The sequence below is a fragment of the Aquarana catesbeiana genome, linkage group LG03 (assembly GCF_042186555.1).
Source record: "Aquarana catesbeiana isolate 2022-GZ linkage group LG03, ASM4218655v1, whole genome shotgun sequence".
NCBI lineage: Eukaryota > Metazoa > Chordata > Amphibia > Anura > Ranidae > Aquarana > Aquarana catesbeiana.
This window is the reverse complement of record NC_133326.1, coordinates 676,580,917-676,600,569: the sequence shown is the minus strand read 5'-3', so window position 1 is coordinate 676,600,569 and position 19,653 is coordinate 676,580,917. Positions and strand designations below refer to the sequence as shown.

Sequence of the window (19,653 nt, the reverse complement as noted above, 5' to 3'; positions counted from 1 at the left end):
CCGCTAACGATTGGAAAACCGAACGAAACGTTCTTAAAATTAAATTTTTTTGAAGGAACACATTGTTTTTGTATGGCCAGCATATAATATGGCCAGCATATAATTGTAGCACTCACCCCCGAAGGAGCTGCTGATATTTTGAGTGGGCCTGTACTCTGCTCCTACACCCCCTCAATTTGACCCTTGACACAACTGTGGTGTAATGTTGGTGTGCAGCAAGAACTTAAAGACAATTCCACAATATGTAATATAATATACCTTTTGTCTTTACCTTTAACCTCCAACTCTCCACCTGCTCAGCAATTCAAAGGAAACAACACTCCACACAATAGTACTTAAACAAGAATAAGATTTTACTGTATCTGCTTCAAAGTAGTAATTACAGTAGTAGTTGTACTGTCAGACCAACGCAGTGTGACAACCAGGAGATTTAGTTCACAACAGTACTACACAAATAGAAGTTGTTTAACTTAACCTCTAATGCCCCGTACACACGGTCGGATTTTCCGACAGAAAATGTGCGATCGGAGCGTGTTGTCGGAAAATCCGACCGTGTGTGGGCTCCATCGGACTTTTTCCATCGGATTTTCCGACACACAAAGTTTGAAAGCATGTTATAAATTTTTCCAACAACAAAATCCGATCCTTTAAATTCCGATCGTGTGTAGACAAATCTGACGGACAAAGTGCCACGCATGCTCAGAATAAATTAAGAGACGAAAGCAATTGGCTATTGCCCTGTTTATAGTCCTGACGTACGTGTTTTACGTCACCGCGTTCGGAACGATCGGATTTTCCAACAACTTTGTGTGACCGTGTGTATGCAAGACAAGTTGGAGCCAACATCCGTCGGAAAAAATCCATGGATTTTGTTGTCGGAATGTCCAATCAATGTCTGACCGTGTGTACAGGGCATTAGGATTGCTCCTATAAAATGGGATCAATGGCAGATTGAAACTGACTTCACTATGGGCACTGTCCCACTCTCAGCACGCTCTGTTTATGTAAAAGAAACAATTGCAATTTAATAAAGCATAGCACAATTCCTAGGGAGCTCCCACTGCTTTATATTACAATAGCCCTATAGAACAATAAAAGGCAGTCCTTCTTGTCTTCTGTCTTCTGCTAGCTATGTGTAGGTTAATTTGTAATCCAGTGGTTAACAAAACCCGGGTCAAAGCAAACTGAATGTTGAACTATTGTTGTGGTGCGGCAGCACTGCAACTGTGTCCGGTGCAAGTAATTTGGTATAACATAGTGTCAAACTGTAGTGAAGTGCAGGCTTGAGGCCTATATTAAACTCAGTCTTTATCCCTTTAAATCTCCTCTGTGGGACTACAGGTCCCAGCAGCACTGTGTTATAGATGCAAGTGTGTGAAAGTGCGTCAATGAAACTTTGGGCAGCAGCCCTCTCAACCAATCAGGTCTGCAATGTAGAACAGTTCTGCTCCGGTGCACGCGGTCCGGTTTCTTCTCAGCAACCACTGCCACCCCGCTCCGCTCAACGAGATATTCCGCAGCCCTCAGGTGGCTCCAACGGGCTTCTCTGGATCCTTCCCAGCTCTGCCTCACCGTCTGTCCAGCTCACTGAAGTACAGCAGGATCGCTGATCGGGTTGCTCAGCAATGGGTGTAGGCCGCGCTCCTCTGTATACCTCTACACAGATCCTCACAGGCAGGCCACGCGTTCCCAAGAGACCTAAGATGGCCGCGCGGAGCCTTTTTATAGCCTACTCAGAATGCAATTCAGTAGTAGTCCTGCTGGGTAAATTACACGGCATGCTGGGTAGGTAAATTAATGCGAAAAGTAAACAACAGTCACTTCCTGTCATGTTCTCACATTCTTGAGAAAGGAAAATAAAATAAAGTCCATTCACAAATTTGGCTACTAGATGGTGCCACATACCAAAATATAATACTGTTCATAGGTTAACATTGTACCACATTAATAAGCAAAAATGCTGACGCTACATAATATATTACAGTTCTGTCTGAAAATTTGCAAAACAGTCTAACTTTTTTTTTTCTTTAAATAAAAAAGATCTGAGTCTGATGATATTTACCAGATGCAACCTCTAATAGTATATACAGTATATCTCCTCTAATAGTATATACAGTATATCTCCTCTAATAGTATATACAGTATATCTCCTCTAATAGTATATACAGTATATATCCTCTAATAGTGTATACAGTATATCTCTTCTGTCTGTTATTCTCAGAGTGGATTAGAGATTTTGCTCTCTAACCATATAGTTGGTTATTTATATTTACCACTGCATAGAGATACAGTGGAACCTCGGATTACGAGCATAATCCGTTCCAGGAGAATGCTCATAATCCAAAGTACCCGCATATCAAAGCGAGTTTCACCATTGAAGTCAATGGAAACGAAAATAATTTGTTCCGCATTGACTTCAATGGCATGCAATACCGCATGCGGCCAGAGGGGGGGGGGGGGGGCGCCTCGGAAATGGCCGAAAAGGCCCAAGGACACCTCGGCAAACCTCATAAAGACTCCGTTCCCAAGGTTTGCCGGGGTCAGCTGGGCTGTCCTCGGGCCTTTCCGTGCATTTCTGAATGGCGAAGATCGGCACCGCTCGGCTCCGGCTCCCCCCCACCTCAGGCCAAACGCGGTACTGCACACGCTTTGGCCTGAATCCTGCTCGTTTTGCGAGACAACACTCGCAAACCAAGTTGCGATTTTTAAAAATACAGTGCTAGTATTGCGAAACGCTCGTTAACCGTGTTACTCGCAATCCGAGGTTCCACTATATTTAAGAATAAATTGCCTTTTTTAAAAACCTTTACATATTAACTAAATTGTACACCACACTTTTAAGGTTATTAACCGATTAATCTGAAAAATAATCGGCCAACTAATCGATTATGAAAATAATCGTTAGTTTCAGCCCTAATATATATATATATATATATATATATATATATATATATATATATATTATACACAAACACTCACATATATGTACATAAAACCACCCATTTATGTGCCTGCCTGACCCAAGTGCCTTCTATGACATTCTTGTTCATTTGCTATCCAGCACTGAGAGCATTACACCCCAAGGCCTTCAAGCCTGCTACCCGATGGTCACATCTTTGCAGCTTCTCTCTGTCCAAACTTCCCAGTCAGACTTTCTGGCAAAACCCCAGGCAGAACTCCTGGCAAAACCCCAGGCAGAACTCTCTAGGAGCATGTGACCTCCACTCAAATTAATGATTGGTCCAGGGCTGTGCATACAAACTGCCTGTACCCTTGTCTCCAGCCCACCTTCCTTCCAGAGCTTTTCACTAGACGGATGTGGTATCTCTCAGGATAGAATACAGGTGGTCAAACCCCCCTCTTCTACTCTGACAAACCTCCCAACCAAATTAACCCACCAGGCCTAAACAAACAGGGTAAAGCACTGGCAATTTACCTATCACTTATCCTAACTAACTAATTAGCACTCACCTAAGTTTGTGGGCACTACATCTGCAAAACTGAAAACGCACTAAAAAATGGATAGGTGTGAACCAGGCCTAAAGTTGCTATACATGCACAGGTTTTTTTGTATAGATCACTAGCTGACAGATTCTTGAATCCACATGTCCCATGCAATGCTGGGACACTGTATTCTGATGGGAAGACCCCCCACTGTCAGAATACACTGATTAGTGCTGTAGCTGATTGGCTGCAAGCCACTAGTTGAACAAGGTTCTGTCTAACAGGGAGGGCTACACCAAAACTGAAATTTAGACCATGCCTGCTCAACTGGACTTGCTCCAGCACGCCCCCTCCACTACTGCGACTTGTCCCCTCAACACTGGGGTGCGGGCTGTGTTAGCTTTTAACTCCCGCTAGCGGCTGAAACCGGCTGAAGGATTACAACCGGCCGTGTTGCGGCACTGCTGAAGTGCTTTGCAAGGTGGAGGAGCGCTGTATACAGCCTTCCCAAAAAGCCCCAAAGATGCTGCTTGCAGGACTTTTTCTAACGGACTTTTTCTAACGTCCCGCAAGAGCACGGCCCCAGTGTGAAAGCCCTTGGGCTCTCACACTGGGGAGGCATTTTTCAGGCGCTTTACAGGCGCTATTTTTTTGCGCTAAAACACCTGAAAAACGCCTCCATTGTGAAAGAGGTCTTAAATGACTGGCTGTGGTCACACTCCAGCCTCCCCATCATACCATACTGGGTTAATGTCCCTGTATGGTATGTGATGATATCAAGGCTTTGGGGTGAAGGAAGAGAGATAAGAATCAGGTAAGTGAAAGAGGTTACCCCCTCCCCCCACACACTGCGAGGATGGACTTTTTTACTGTCCTGTATTATTATGTGAAAATTTTTTGATAGTTTAGGAATTCCTGGGACTTCTGAGGTACTACATAGATGTCCATATACACACACACACACACTATATGTTATTAAAAAAGAATGATTTTAACAGGATATAATGTGTATGTGGAATACATTTATGTAACACCTCAGAAGTCCCAGAAATTCCTAACCCCGGGCACACCCGGCACACCCCATGCGCACACCTATGGTTCTGGGTGTGATCCTTTTTTTTTTTAACAAGTATAATAAAGTTTAAAGCTCAAGTCTGGACACAAACACTTAATTTAAATATGTTCCTCCATAGCCAACAAACATTTACTCTGTGTGCACCCAGATCTTGTAAATGTAGTAGTAGTGATTTGATCACTGTGTTATACATGTCTGTGTAGAGAGCAGAGCTGTGGGAGGGGCCAGCAGGCCACACCCACTACAAGCTGCCCGGAAAAAAACTATAGGAGGGGGCGGAGACAAGACCAGTCACCTTGCACTAGGAGAGAGAGCGGTCTTTATTACAGGAAGCTCACACTGGCTCACTGCACAAATCTGGAAGAAATACACAAAGCACACCAAGATTCAAGAAAAAATATGAATAGCTTTTTTGGGGATATTTTCTGTTTTGTCTGGATTTCAGCTTTGAAGCCCAATTTTTTTAAATAATTTGAACAGTGTGAGGAAGAGTTATAAATTCTTTTAGGATTTTATTGCCATTTTTGTCCCCTTTGGCCAGATCTTCTGTCACTTACCATCAGGAAGTCTTGATAAGTATCTCCAATGAAGCAAACAAAACCAAAAGCACATTTTTAGTAGGACGAAGGGTTAGAGCTTCTGGTTTCTGTCTGTGCCTTCCTGAGCTGATGCCAAATGTACTCTCCCCACCTCCACATTCTTTGTTCAGGTGTCCTAGGGACAAGAAGCAATAATAAATCCCTCCAGTGAAGTCACATTGAGAAATAAAAGCCTTACAATAAAAAATATATACTTAAACAAATTGTATGAATGTCTTTTGTGTCAAATACACCTTCTATAGGCTTGGATGTGGACATTCTGGGAAGTTACTCCAGCATCTGGGATGGCCCTGTATGGGCACTTTGCGTAGGAGTGGCTTTGTGCCAAAAAAGGTATGCCCAAGAAGAAGACATTACAGAGAATGATGGGTAGGTAAGAAACTGAGATGGGAGGTGCTATTTCAGAATAATTCAGGAGTTGTGAAATGATGGAGTTTAGTGTTAAAGTGCAACTTCAAGTCCACAATGGACTATCTGCCAGTTTTAGCTTCTTATGCTCCCTTCAAGGCAAATAAGCTTAACTGCTCCTGTAAAAATTTAAATTTTTGTGATGAGTAATAGGAAATCCAATCGTTGAGTGACTTGGCTGGGTTTGGCCTGTTACTGGCTTTTATTTGTTACAAGGGTTCTTCAAAAGGTTACTGCACTTTTTTAAACTATATTATATATAAAAAAGTGTGGAAACTTTTTGAAGACCCCTCGTATATTTGATTAGTATATGTTGGTAAATTGGTAACAAGTGGTTCAAAGGAGTACTTACTACATTATGAAATGGACAAGTGGTTCAAAGGAGTACTTACTACATTATGAAATGTAGGGAAGCCCACACTTCAATAGATGACCCTTATGTGAAATACTGGTCAAATAAAGGAGTGCAGTATTAGAACATCTTCATATAAGCATCATACAAGCATGTACTTCTTTTTTGGTCAACAACTCCTGTGATATTACATTTTGGATTTAAATAAAAGTTAGTATTGCTTTCCTGTTGACAGGTTGTGTGAACACAATGAGTAGACGAGGTGGCCGAGTGGTTAAGGCGATGGACTGCTAATCCATTGTGCTCTGCACGCGTGGGTTCGAATCCCACCCTCGTCGCTGCTTTTTCTTTAGCCTTTGGACTAGATTCAAGTGAGAGCCAATTTAAGACTACTTCTGGGAAACTCAACTGGGTATCCCCCACGAATGGCTGGCCCCATTTAAAGCAATGGAAGGCTGACGGCACCCATGGCCAATCATTTGCAATTGTTTTGAACAGCTATTCTTGGAAGGCCCTGAAGAGTCTCCCACTGGTAATCGCAATCAATCCCATTCACAAGCGTTAACCATTTAACTGGTTGAGTGCCACCAAAACATCCTGGGAATAGACTAGAGCAGTGATGGCGAACCTTGGCACCCCAGATGTTTTGGAACTACATTTCCCATGTAGTTCCAAAACATCTGCGGTGCCATTTCTGCAGTGTAGTTGAGCATCGTAGGAAATGTAGTTCCAAAACATCTGGGGGGCCAAGGTTTGCCATCACTAGATTACAGCATAGCTGCCTATATCATTTAACCTAACATGATATCTTCTGTCCCAGCTTCTGCTCTAAGCAAGAATGATGTGGTCACACTATTATCCCACTGTAGGCAATGGAGGTGAGATCTGCAGACACAGTTATCTTGGGAGGAACAGCAAGGCACATGAAGTATTTCTAGCATAGGGCAGAGTTTTTTTGGCATAGGCGAAAGGGGTTTATGCTCATTTTCAAGACCTTCAATTTCACAAGTCAAAGTGAATGTAATCTCACACAGGGCATAGAGGAGGCTTTTAGTACATAAAAGGTAGCAAGTGGAACAATTACATTTTAGACAGAACGAAGGAAAGGTTCACTAGCACACAGTTCTTCAAGTTCAAGAGCTTTATACACTGGCAGATCTAAACTGATAAATACTTTAATTGCAATCAGGCACAATCAAATGCAAATCACATATGTAGCCACACCTGTATATTGTCAAAAGTATTGGGACACCTGCCTTTACACGCATATGAACTTTAATGGCATCCCAGTCTTAGTCCGTAGGGTTCAACACTGAGTTGGCCCACCCTTTGCAGCTATAACAACTTCAACTCTTCTGGGAAGGCTGTCCACAAGGTTTAGGAGTGTGTCTATGGGAATGTTTGACCATTCTTCCAGAAGCGCATTTGTGAGGTCAGGCACTGATGTGAATGAGAAGGCCTGGCTCACAGACTTCGCTTGAATTCATCCCAAAGGTGTTCTATTGGGTTGAGGTCAGGACCCAGGTGCCCTGGTGTGCAGTCATGTTAGAACAGGAAGGGGCCATCCCCAAACTGTTCCTACAAAGTTGGGAGCACGAAATGGTCCAAAATGTCTTGGTATGCTGATACCTTAAGATTGCCCTTAATGGGAACTAAGGGGCAAAGCCCAACCCCTGAAAAACAACCCCACACCACAATCCCCCCTCCACCAAATAATTTTTACCAGTGCACAAAGCAAGGTCCATAAAGACATGGCCTCAACCCAACAGAATACCCTTGGGATGAATTAGAGCAAAGACTGTGAGCCAGGCCTTCCCGTCCACATTAGTGCCTGACCTCACAAATGCTCTTCTGGAAGAATGGTCAAACATTCCCACAGACACACTCCTAAACCTTGTGGACAGACTTCCCAGAAGAGTTGAAACTGTAACAGCTGCAAACAGGGCCGCTGTTAGAAATCATGGGGCCCTATATAGACTACCTGATGGGGCCCCCTTGGCCCCGCCCGAAACCCAACCCCTGGCTCTGCCCCTGATCCCACACTGTCATGAAATCTGGGGGAAGGGTGGCAGTAGCTGAAACATGTAATGTTCCAAAAAGGTGAACCTTTAATAACCATTATTATTCTAAACTTTTTACACTATGATAAAGCAGCAGAGCTGTCTTATTTTAGAACTTTTTTGACAACTAATTAGTTGGGATGAGCTCAGGCGTGTTCGGACCGTAGTCTGAACCCACCTTAGCTATACCACCAGGAAGCTTTACAGCACCCCACCAATCATAACTGGATCTGAATGGGAGAGATGTCAGTGTTTGGACATCTGTGCCCATTCAGTTTGTGTCCGCATACACCACAGACTTGTGTCCATTTACATCAGGCTACCTCTGATCTGTCACATTTAGGTCTGGAAAAATAGAAAAGGATGTTCTTTTCCATTTTTTTTTTAACTGAATGGACATGGAGGTAGGTGGCTCTAAATGCACACAAGTCAATTAATATCTGGACTGCTGTAGACCTACATGGAGCTTTCAATCAGGTCTGCATGAAAAACTGACAGGCTGACCTGATTGTAAAGCTTGGATAAAAAATTCTCAAAGGGGAGTGGTTTTGGGGTGGTAAAAATGCAGCTTGGCTGTGTGTTTTTACTGTCCCTTCCCCCCAACACATGTGTAAAGTAGCATCTCACTGTGTGCTCATGGTCATCATCATTATGATGATCAGAGCACAGCATGAATGGCTCTGTCCGTGCCACATGCTCTGTGATGCTGACTTTGTTATGGCTGTGCTGTGTTATAGTCTGTAACACACATTACAACCATAAATTAAGAAAGTCACCACCCGACAGCCATGTGACACCTACAGAGCCATACAGCACCTGCTGTTCTCTGATCATCATAACGATGATGACCATGAGCACTCAATGGGGAGTCTTGGGACTGCACCTTAGCCTCAGCCTGTGTGATGTGTCAGTGTGTGTGCAGGGGGATTGTTTGCCTGTGTACCTCCTAGGGTTGCCAAATGATTCACCCAGACAGTCCGGGTTTTGAATCTTGTGTTCGGGTTTCAGGCGGACTGAAACCCGGACACATTATTCAGACCAGGCTGTGGCTCCCCAAGTAACCAAGATAGTCACACACAAATCTGTTGCCTTCCGGGAGCTGTGGGCGGCTGTCTGGGGGCAGTTTTGGCATCAATGGGGGGCAGAGCAATGATGTCAGCAAGAGCAATTTGGCCAAACCCACTGTTCGCTGTGGCACGCTATGCGCACCGAATTTCTACTCTCCTTAGGGGGCACCCAAAGTTGTCTCAGGCTGCTAAATTGTTCTGGTTTGGCTTGAAGAAAAGATGGCAACACTAGTACCGCCCGCTGGCATTACTCTTTCTGCACTACTGTCTCAGCCTCCTCAGTGATCAGTCTCTCCCTCAGGCACAAAGGCTGCAGCATCGGGGCACTTACTGAGGGAAGGGAGCCGCATTACAATTGAATCCATCTGATTATCAGTGTACATATCCCTTTAACCCAAGACAGTTATCGGCTCTCCTCTCCTCATCCAAAGGCACAGTCACACTGTGGAGATGCTGTTCGTTTTGACAACGCGATTATAGGGCATGGAGAGTCAGGGACCACTGGCTGGTATTTGTTAACCCAGCAGCTTTATTTGAGGCTCAGGTCTGCCTCTGTCCTCATTGCCCTCTATAAGTACTTACTGCCGTAATCCAATTACTGTCACACACCTGTCATCACACCGATGTGGGAACTATTCTCCTTAAGCTAATTATGCTTTTTGAATGGCGCCTTGTGCCTATCCTGACATCTGATTTTTCAAGCTCCTGATATGGAATCGCTCCAAGTGAGTTAATATATGTGACTATTCTCCATCCTGTACCCCTGACGAAGGTGTAAAAAAAACGGAAACGCGTCGGGTATTAGGGTATTCACCCATCGGAGAGCATCAGTGTCATTATGTATTCCATTTGGTATGCTTAGTTTTTTTGTGTGCACTATTAGACGCCATATGTCTTTTTATATCTGTTCACTAAAAATTTCAATATTTGTATAACAGCCTTTTTTACATTTATCCAGTGTTGGTGGTCTGTCAAAGTCCCATCTGGGGGGTATTCCTTTTTTGGTCTGTAAATCAGGGATGGGACCACCATACTTTCTTCCTGATATGGTGGAAGCCTCTTTGTTTTCCTCTCCTCATGCTGTCATTGTGTGGAAAGTAATACCGATAACTGGCTTGTGTATACATTGTGATCAGCTGTCATTGGACACAGCTGATCACGTGGTAAAGGGCTGCTGTAAGGACGCAGCGGTCACAGAGCGAGCTGCCTGTGTGCATCCATGGACGCCCTCCCGGCAAAGTAAGCCCATGCTGTAGCCATGTTTTGGCTATAGCGCAGACGGGAACATGTTATTTTTATTGTAAAAGGAGTCACTTTAATGGGCTAAAGCTTATAAGATAATAATTTCCCATGTGTCTTTTATCACTTTCCTGGGGAAATCCCAACCTGGAAAATTCAATCTAAGCATACAACAACAACAAAAAAAAACACAGGCAAAGCAAATGAAGGCATACCTTCATTGAAAAAGCAAACAGCAGGTGAATACATGTAGTGCCTACTCCCAAAGAAGCCGCTGGAAATTTGCCCAGGTTCCTCCCCAGTGGATTGCCAGGCACACTCCCACAGTCACTCGTCTAAAAAAACAGTCTAGGGGTGTTTTTGTTGTTTTTAATTTTGTAGAATTTGGATCGGGAATTGAGTGATACTCCAAAAAAAAGACAACGTACAGATTGAGGACAATCTGAAAAGCTAAAGCAGAAGTCCTTGCATATAGCAAACTGTAGAAAAATCCGCACCTGATACCAGTGTTGTGGTGTGAACAGGGCACAAAGAAAACTCGCAGAATGACGATGACTCTGCACCATGGTGTGAACGAGGCCTTAGAGCAGGGGTCTTCAAACTATGGCCCTCCAGTTGTTCAGAAACTACAATTCCCATCATGTCTAGTCATGTCTGTGAATGTCAGAGTTTTACAAGGCCTCATGAGATGTGTAGTTCCGCAACAGCTGGAGGGCCATAGTTTGAGGATCCCTGCCTTAGAGCAACAAGAGCAGAGTCCCTTCACAAGGAATCAAATAGACAGCTCTTCAGGACACCAGCCGATGTCCCCCTTTAGACAAACACACAGCTGACCTTCTAGTGCAAGAGCAGCAGTCTGTACTCACAAGATGTCCAGGGACAGTTGGTTGCCTCCTTCCAACTTCCAAGCGACACCTTTCTCCAGTGATACCAGACTAGATCTTCAGCAGGCAGCACCTCAGTCAGCTCTCTGTAGCCTCAGCACCCAGGCCCTCAGGTCGCCCACCTGAGGGCTCACGAACAGCAGGCAAATGGCAATAATAATATGTGCTTACGCTGCTAAAAACTGAATCTAATAGAATTGATAATACATTAACCCGGAAGGTTTTACCATCTTCCTGACCAGGCCATTTTTTGCGATACGGCACTGCGTTGCTTTAACTGACAATTGCACGGTCGTGCAATGCTGTACCCAAATAAAATTTAGGTCCTTTTTTATCCCACAAATAGAGCTTTCTTTTGGTGGTATTTGATCACCTCTGTGCATAATAATGGAGCAGTCCTAAATTAAAAAAAAAACCATAACCATGCAATCATAATACAAGGAATATGAACAAGGCATAAAAAGTGAAAAAAAAAATTAGCTAAAAATTATGAAAATAAATCAAATAAAAAGTCCAGTGCAGAAAAATGTGAATATCAATAGCAATAATGTGCAGTCCTTTCTTCAATAAGATGGTGAGTGCTTGACAAACCAATCCCAGTGTCAGCGATCATACATTTGTGCTGAATCCCAAAAAAAAGAGTAAACTTCGCCACCATGTGCAATGGCTGCCCACCTCAATTTTAAAGGTAATGCATATCAGACTCTCCCTAAGGTATCATCCATCAGTACATCGATCCTAGCAATGACTGAGCCCCCAGCAACAATAGATCCCCCACGAGCAACAGAAGAACTCTCCAGCAACAATAGACTCCCTTACTTTGCAAAATAGAGCCCCTCCAGCAACAGTAGATCCCCCAGCAGCCAGCATCAATAGACTCTCCAGCAACTCTTTCCATTACATACATTCAGTTCGGGAGGTGGCGGAATTGCGTTCCCCCGCATTCCCCCACGTTCCCCCGCGTTCCCCCGCGTTCCTGCTGAAAAAATGCCCTGTGTAGCAGAATAACCTTTGGCGTACATTTATGAAGAAATTCTATTTTTTGGAATATGTTTTATAACAGAAAGTAGAAAACATAATTTTTTTTCAAAATGTTCAGTCTTTTATTGTTTAGATAGCAAAAAAAAAAACCCAGTGGTGATTAGATACCACTGAAAACTCTCTAAAAAACAAAAAACTAAATAAAACAAAAATGAAAACAAACAAATTTCTTGACAGTGCACATGTCTAGAACCCACCCAGTTGTGTGAGAATAGCGAATTAATATTTCCTATTCTCACACTGAATTGCCTCTCCGCCAATCAGGAAGCACAGGTCTGAGACCTGTTTCCCGAATGGCCGAAAGAGAAGCGTTCTGATTGGTTGCTGAGGAGGAGGGAGGAGTCGGAAGCCCCTTAGCAGGGGAAGGAGAAGCTGCTTGCGATGCATGCTATGAAATAAGGTGATGCCCACAGAGGAGAGCCGGGGAAGCCGCCCATGATGGCCCCTAATGGATGGGGTAAGTGCACCGACAAAACGACTGGCCCGACCCAAAGGTGTTTGGGTTCCCAGGGTTCTGTGCTGGGACCAATCCTATTTAATTTGTTCATAAATGACCTGGAGGATGGGATAAACAGTTCCATCTCTGTATTTGCAGACGATACTAAGCTAAGCAGGGCAATAACTTCTCCGCAGGATGTGGAAATCTTGCAAAAAGACCTGAACAAATTAATGGGGTGGGCGACTACATGGCAAATGAGGTTCAATGTAGAAAAATGTAAAATAATGCATTTGGGTGTCAAAAATATGAATGCAATCTATACACTGGGGGGAGAACCTCTGGGGGAATCTAGGATGGAAAAGGACTTGGGGGTCCTAGTGGATGATAGGCTCAGCAACGGCATGCAATGCCAAGCTGCTGCTAATAAAGCAAACAGAATATTGGCATGCATTAAAAGGGGGATCAACTGCAGAGATAAAACGATAATTCTCCCGCTCTACAAGACTCTGGTCCGCCCGCACCTGGAGTATGCTGTCCAGTTCTGGGCACCAGTCCTCAGGAGGGACGTACTGGAAATGGAGCGAGTACAAAGAAGGGCAACAAAGCTAATAAAGGGTCTGGAGGATCTTAGTTATGAGGAAAGGTTGCGAGCACTGAACTTATTCTCTCTGGAGAAGAGACGCTTGAGAGGGGATATGATTTCAATTTACAAATACTGTACTGCTGACCCCACAATAGGGATAAAACTTTTTCGCAGAAGAGAGTTTAATAAGACTCGTGGCCACTCATTGCAATTAGAGGAAAAGAGGTTTAACCTTAAACTACGTAGAGGGTTCTTTACTGTAAGAGCGGCAAGGATGTGGAATTCCCTTCCACAGGCGGTGGTCTCAGCGGGGAGCATTGATAGCTTCAAGAAACTATTAGATAATCACCTGAATGACCGCAATATACAGGGATATGTAATGTAATACTGACACATAATCACACACATAGGTTGGACTTGATGGACTTGTGTCTTTTTTCAACCTCACCTACTATGTAACTATGTAACTATGTTTGCAGGTACACCACCCCCCCCTAAAGAATTACCACCAGCTGCCACTAAAGACACCCCAGCACAATAATACAGTAACATGCATAGATGGGTGCATTTTATTTACAACTGTATGGATCACACCAAAATGAGGTTCAAATGAGGGGGAAAGAGGGACAGAGGGACATTGCTCCAAATCAGGGACAGTCCCTCGAAATCAGGGACAGTTGGGAGCTATGCATAATGCACTGCAACACATTGCAAACGTGTCATTCCAAGCTAAAGATCTTGTTATTTAATCCCCATGTCAGATATGAGAAGAAAGGGAAAGGCAATGACAGGCAGTATAGAGCTAGCAGAGCTCACAATTATGAAGTATAACAAGCAAACAAGCTAAAGCCTTGAAGTCCCTCTGCCAGACAATGTAAGAAACTGCAGAATCATCATTTTACAGCAATGTTGTTTTACATTACTGTTACACCTTAGATGTAGTATTACACCCAAAGAAAATTCACCAAAGTATACAGAGTAATTATAGTATGCCTTGCTTTTCCCTCATGCTGCTTTCTACACTTCTTGGGATTCACAGATACAAAGTAACATTAGTGTTGGTTTCATTCATATGCAGATGACCCTGCGTACAATGTCCATTAAAGAAAATGTTTTCATAAATTACAATTTTACTTATTTAATATTTTTTTAAACGTTAATTAAAGTGATTGTAAAGTCTTGTTTTTTCTATAAAAATAACAAACATGTTATACTTACCTCCTCCGTGCTGTGGATTTGCACAGAGCAGCCCAGATCCTATTCTCTTCTCGGGTCCCTCTGCGGTGCTTCTGGCCCCTCCCTCCTGATGAGTGCCCCCCACAGCAAGCAGCTTGCTATGGGGGCACCCGAGCTGAGTCAAAGCTCTGTGTGTCCATTCAGACAGGAAACTGTGGCTTGGCCCTGCTCCCTCTCTCTCCTGATTGGCTGGCTTTGATTGACAGCAGCAAGAGCCAATGGCGCTTTGCCACTGTCTCAGCCAATCAGGAGGGAGAGTCCCAAACAGCTGCGACTTTCGTGTAACATTGCCGGATTGTGATGTGGCTCAGGTAAGTATTAGGGGGGCTGAGAGGGGCTGCTGCTCACAGAAGGCTTATTATCTTAATGCATAGAATGCATTAAGATAAATAAAAAAAAAACAATCACTTTAATATATTTTTATGTTATAAATAATTATGTTTATATGAATAGATATTAATATGAGTATATCATTTATATTTTTGATGCAAACATATAAATATTAATTTAGTTTTTGTTTTTTCACAATTTGTGCTATATTTAGAATACACATTTGGGTTTTCTTTTTAAACTATTGCAGCACCCTGTAGTTTAGGCAGGGATGCTCCTCACAAATTTACTTGCCAGGAGTAGTTATCCTGGTTGAATGATAAATATCTATTGATTTCTCCCTAAGTTTGGCCTTGTTGCACTTTTCTCTTCTACCACTAGGTGGCCGGGTACTTGGTGGTACTAGATATGAGAAGGGCAACCCAAGGTCAGGTTATGGGTATATGGGGTATCTCAGCCAAAGTGCGGGGGTTTTCTTGAATCCCTTGGCCTGCTGGGAGAACCTATATATTCGGGTGGAGTCAGGTGATCTCTTTTCTGTGCCACCTGGACAGCTGTCTGGATGGACGTGTGTAATATTGCCGGGGCTGCTAGGCCAAAGATTGGGCCTATCCCGGGCACATCTGACTGCTAGGCTGTCTGAGGGCCTATCCAGAAGCAAGAGAGGAGCGCAGGGTTGGGACTGTGGCTTGGAGTCCAACCAGAAGTAACGGTTCTGTCGGCCAGAGAACCTGTCATGAACGGAGGTAGAGGGGAAGCTGTCGGCAGAAGGGGACTGTCCGCCTTTATACCAGGGACCACAGTGAGTACCGGAGCAGTATTCTCACCAACCGGGGATGATGAAGAATCTGGAAACTTCAGTGGCAATCAAGCCAGGGACCCAGCCAGCGGAGGTGACACTTGCAGAGCAGCCTTGTGTGTCAACCCAGGGACCGAGCAGGCCAGTGGGGTGAAGCGTGAGAAGTATCTGGAGTGCCAAGCTAGGGACCCAGCAGAGAGACGGGGGTGATGCTTGAGGAAGATACCACCATGAAGATTGGAGGAGCTCAAGGGATTCTGTGGCAGTGAATCAGAGGGTCTAGTGAGAGACCAGAAGCTCAGTGTGCTGAAGAACTACAAGGAGAAGTTGTAGTGGAAGTGAAAGGAACTATTGAGCTTTGTGTTAGGAACTGTTAAAGACTGTTACCATAGGAGACAGCATTTCTGCACATGCAGAAGTGGCTTCTTGCTGGGCCCTTTCCCTGCAGGGCTGTCCTCCTATTGAGGTCTCAGAGTCTGCTAATTGAATCTGCAACTATCTAAGGGTGTCCTGACCCTAACCCTCTCTCCCCCAAAAATACAAAAGGACCGTTAAGAGAAATAAAACCTCTTTTGCATCCAAGAAGTGTCTGGCGCCCAATTACTTTTACCATCTTTGCACCCACTATGCCTCACAACCCACTACATACAGAAGGATGTCAGCTATCTCTGGCCCTGGAGGTCCTCATTAGACTGAAGGAGGCCGGAGACCTTGCTACACTATTTTATACATTTTCTTTTAACACTATTTTTATAGCTGCGTTTAGTGCACTGGTTGAGTTGACACTGATTGAGTTTATATTAAGTGAAAGGATGGCTATAAGTGCAAGAGAGACAGTGAATAAAGAAAGGAAAGTAAAGGGGCGTACACATGGGCCGAATATTAGGTGGCATCGGCCGGATCAATAGAAACAGCTGGTCCGACAAAAGCCCAAACTTCTGCCAAAGGGGCGTGACCAAAAAAGGTGTGCCGATCGGCATCTGCCATTGGCTTAGAGCACTGACCGGTGTGTTCTGGTGGAGGGGGGAATGTCCCCCTGTCAGAACACAATAGCTCAGTGGGGGGTATTGCTGTACTAACATTGCATAGTTAGTACAGCGGATCCTCCCGAGCTCTTCAGTTTAAAAAAAAAAAAAACGCTGGGTTGAACAAAAAAAAATAATAATACCTACATAGTTACATAGTAGGTAAGGTTGAATAAAGACAATAGACCACCACAGTCCATCCTGTGTAGGTGTACGTGTGTCAGTGTCTATAATTATTTCCCATATCCCTGTATGTTGTGATCTTTAAGATGTACATCCAAGAGTCTCTTAAAAATATCCATACTCCCCGCAGCCACCATCAATTGTGGAAGAGAGTTCCACATCCTTATTGCCCTGACAGTGAAAAACCCCCTGCGCAGTTTAACCACTTGCCGACCAGCCGCCGTCATTATACTGCGGCAGGTTGGCTCTATCCCGCAAATCGTCGTAGCTGTACGTTGTCCCTTTAACAGCTATAGCAGTTGCGCACATCCACTGCACAGCGGGGGAGCTGATGCGCATGGCCGGTGGCCACGATGTCCGCTGGCCACCCACTATCGCTCAACAGAGAGCCAGAATGGGGATCTGTCAATGTAAACAAACAGATCCCCGTTCTGTCAGAGTACAGAGTGATCGTTGGTTCCTAGTGATTTGGAACAGTGATCTCTCTCTACTCCCAGTCAGTTTCCACCCCACACAGTTAGAAACACCTCCAGGGAACATTTAACCCCTTGATCGCCCCCCTAGTGTTAACCCCTTTCCTGCCAGTGTCATTTATACAGTAATCAGTGCATCTTCATAGCACTGATCGCTGTATAAATTTCACTGGTCCCAAAAAAGTGTTAAAAGTGTCTGATCTGTCCACCGCAATGTCGTAGTCCTGCTAAAAATCGCTGACCACCGCCATTACGAGTAAAAAAAAAAATTATAATAAAAATGCCATACTGTAAATATATCCCCTATTTCGTAGATATTATAACTTTTGCGCAAACCAATCAATATATTTTTTTTACCAAAAATATGTAGAAGAATACATATCGGCCTAAACTGATGAAGACATTTTTTTTTTTTAATTTTGGGATATTTATTATAGCAAAAAGTTAAAAAAATTGTTTTTTTTTTTCAAAATGGTCGCACTTTTTTGTTTATAGTGTAAAAAATAAAAACTGCAGAGGTGATTAAATACCACCAAAAGAAAGCTCTATTTGTGAGTAAAAAAGTATGTAAATTTTGTTTGGGTACAGCGTCGCACGACCACGCAATTGTCAGTTAAAGCGACGCAGTGCCGTATCGCAAAAAAATGCCCTGGTCATTAAGGGGGCAAACCCTTCCGGTCCTTAACTAGTTAAGGTTAAATCGCTTCTCCTCCAATCTTATTGTGTGGCCCCATGTCCTCTTATGCCGCGTACACACGATCAGATTTTCCAACGTGTAATGTTGGATGTGAGCTTGTTGGTGGTAAGTCCGACCGTGTGTATGCTCCATCGGACATTTGTTGTCGGACTTTCCGCCAACAAATGTTGGCTAGCATGCTCTCAAATTTTCCGCCAACAAATGTGTGTTGTCGGACTTTCCGATCGTGTTTACAGAAGTCCGTCCGACAAAAGTCCAAGGTAGAAACACGCATGCTCGGAATCAAGTAGGAGCCGGAAGCACTCGGTCTTGTAAAATTATTGTTCGTAATGGAGACATCACGTACATCTTGTACGTCACTATGTTGGGAATTGTTGGCCAACATTTGTGTGCCCGTGTGTATGCAAGACAAGTTGGAGCCACCAACCTTTGAACAAAAATCCACGGTTTTGTTGTCGGAAAGTCCGATCGTGTGTACGGGGCATTACACTCCTTAAGACTAATGCCCTGTACACACGGTCGGACATTGATCAGACATTCTGACAACAAAATCCATGGATTTTTTTCCGATGGATGTTGGCTCAAACTTGTCTTGCATACACACGGTCGCACAAAGTTGTCGGAAAATCTGATCTTTCTGAACGCGGTGACGTAAAACACGTACGTCGGGACTATAAACTGGGCAGTAGCCAATAGCTTTCGTCTCTTAATTTATTCTGAGCACGCGTGGCACTTTGTGCGTCGGATTTGTGTAAAACACGTTCGGAATTTAAACGATTGGATTTTGTTGTCGAAAAAATTTGATAGCCTGCTCTCGAACTTTGTGTGTCGGAAATTCCGACGGAAAAAGTCCGATGGAGCCCACACACGATCGGAATTTCCGACAACACAATCCGATCGCACTTTTTCCGTCGGAAAATCGGAATGGGAGTGCCATTGAGATATTTGTAAATAACTATCATATCTTTTCTCAAGCCAGAATATATTTAGTGCGTGTACTAGGCTTTACCCTGTAGGGTAAGTAACAGTAGGGAACAGGAGAGCCAATCCTATCAAAATGAGGCTTACAAATGACATACCTTCCTCCTTGTAGTGAGATTCACTATAAACATGTTGCTATACAATCAGGTATCCAATACTTTGTAACCTATTTGTCATAAAGTGCACGCCCTTTACATTGTGTCTTTTTTTACTATGTTGCAGAACCAGTTTGACTCCAGCTAGTCTTGTTTAAACTAACTAGTTTTGTCAAGATAAACAAATCCGAAAACTTTTACAAGTGGAAAAAATGGAAGAAAAGTTCACTTTACCACTTCGAAACTGAGCACTTTCATTCCTTTCCTGCCCAGACCAGTTTCAGTTTGTACATTTCACTTTCAGAGCTGTCACACTTTGTATGACAATTGTGCGGTCATGCTACACTGTAACCATATGCAATGTTCTTGAAATTGATCCTTATCCTTCTTTGGCTCCTATTCTGCCGGCTTGCTTCTTCTTTGTGGCTCTCAGCAATTTTAGGAATTTAAATTAAATCCGGCCCCAGCTATTCTCCAACTGATACAGTGTCCATCCCTTCCATTAAAAGTGCCGGTCCTACGTTTCATCTTAATTCCAACCTCTTGGATAGACTTGGGGAGATTAAATATGTCACTCAAGTTTTTAATATTGGCCATGACATTTTAGGGAGATATAATATTACTTCCTCTCTATGTGAGTAAA

The 19,653-nt window shown here is 43.6% G+C and overlaps 1 long non-coding RNA gene and 1 other non-coding gene across 2 annotated transcripts; one reads left to right on the top strand and one right to left on the bottom strand.

Annotated features, from left to right (window-relative positions):
* Window positions 1-564: 564 nt before the first annotated feature.
* LOC141134729 (uncharacterized) lies at window positions 565-19,049 on the bottom strand. Its single transcript, XR_012243268.1, has 3 exons — window positions 19,014-19,049; window positions 5,077-5,233; window positions 565-1,842 (listed from the first exon to the last, which is right to left on the bottom strand). It is a non-coding gene; the product is annotated as an uncharacterized lncRNA (long non-coding RNA).
* On the top strand, window positions 6,135-6,216 carry TRNAS-GCU (transfer RNA serine (anticodon GCU)). Its single transcript has one exon. It is a non-coding gene; the product is annotated as a tRNA-Ser (tRNA).
* Window positions 19,050-19,653: the final 604 nt, after the last annotated feature.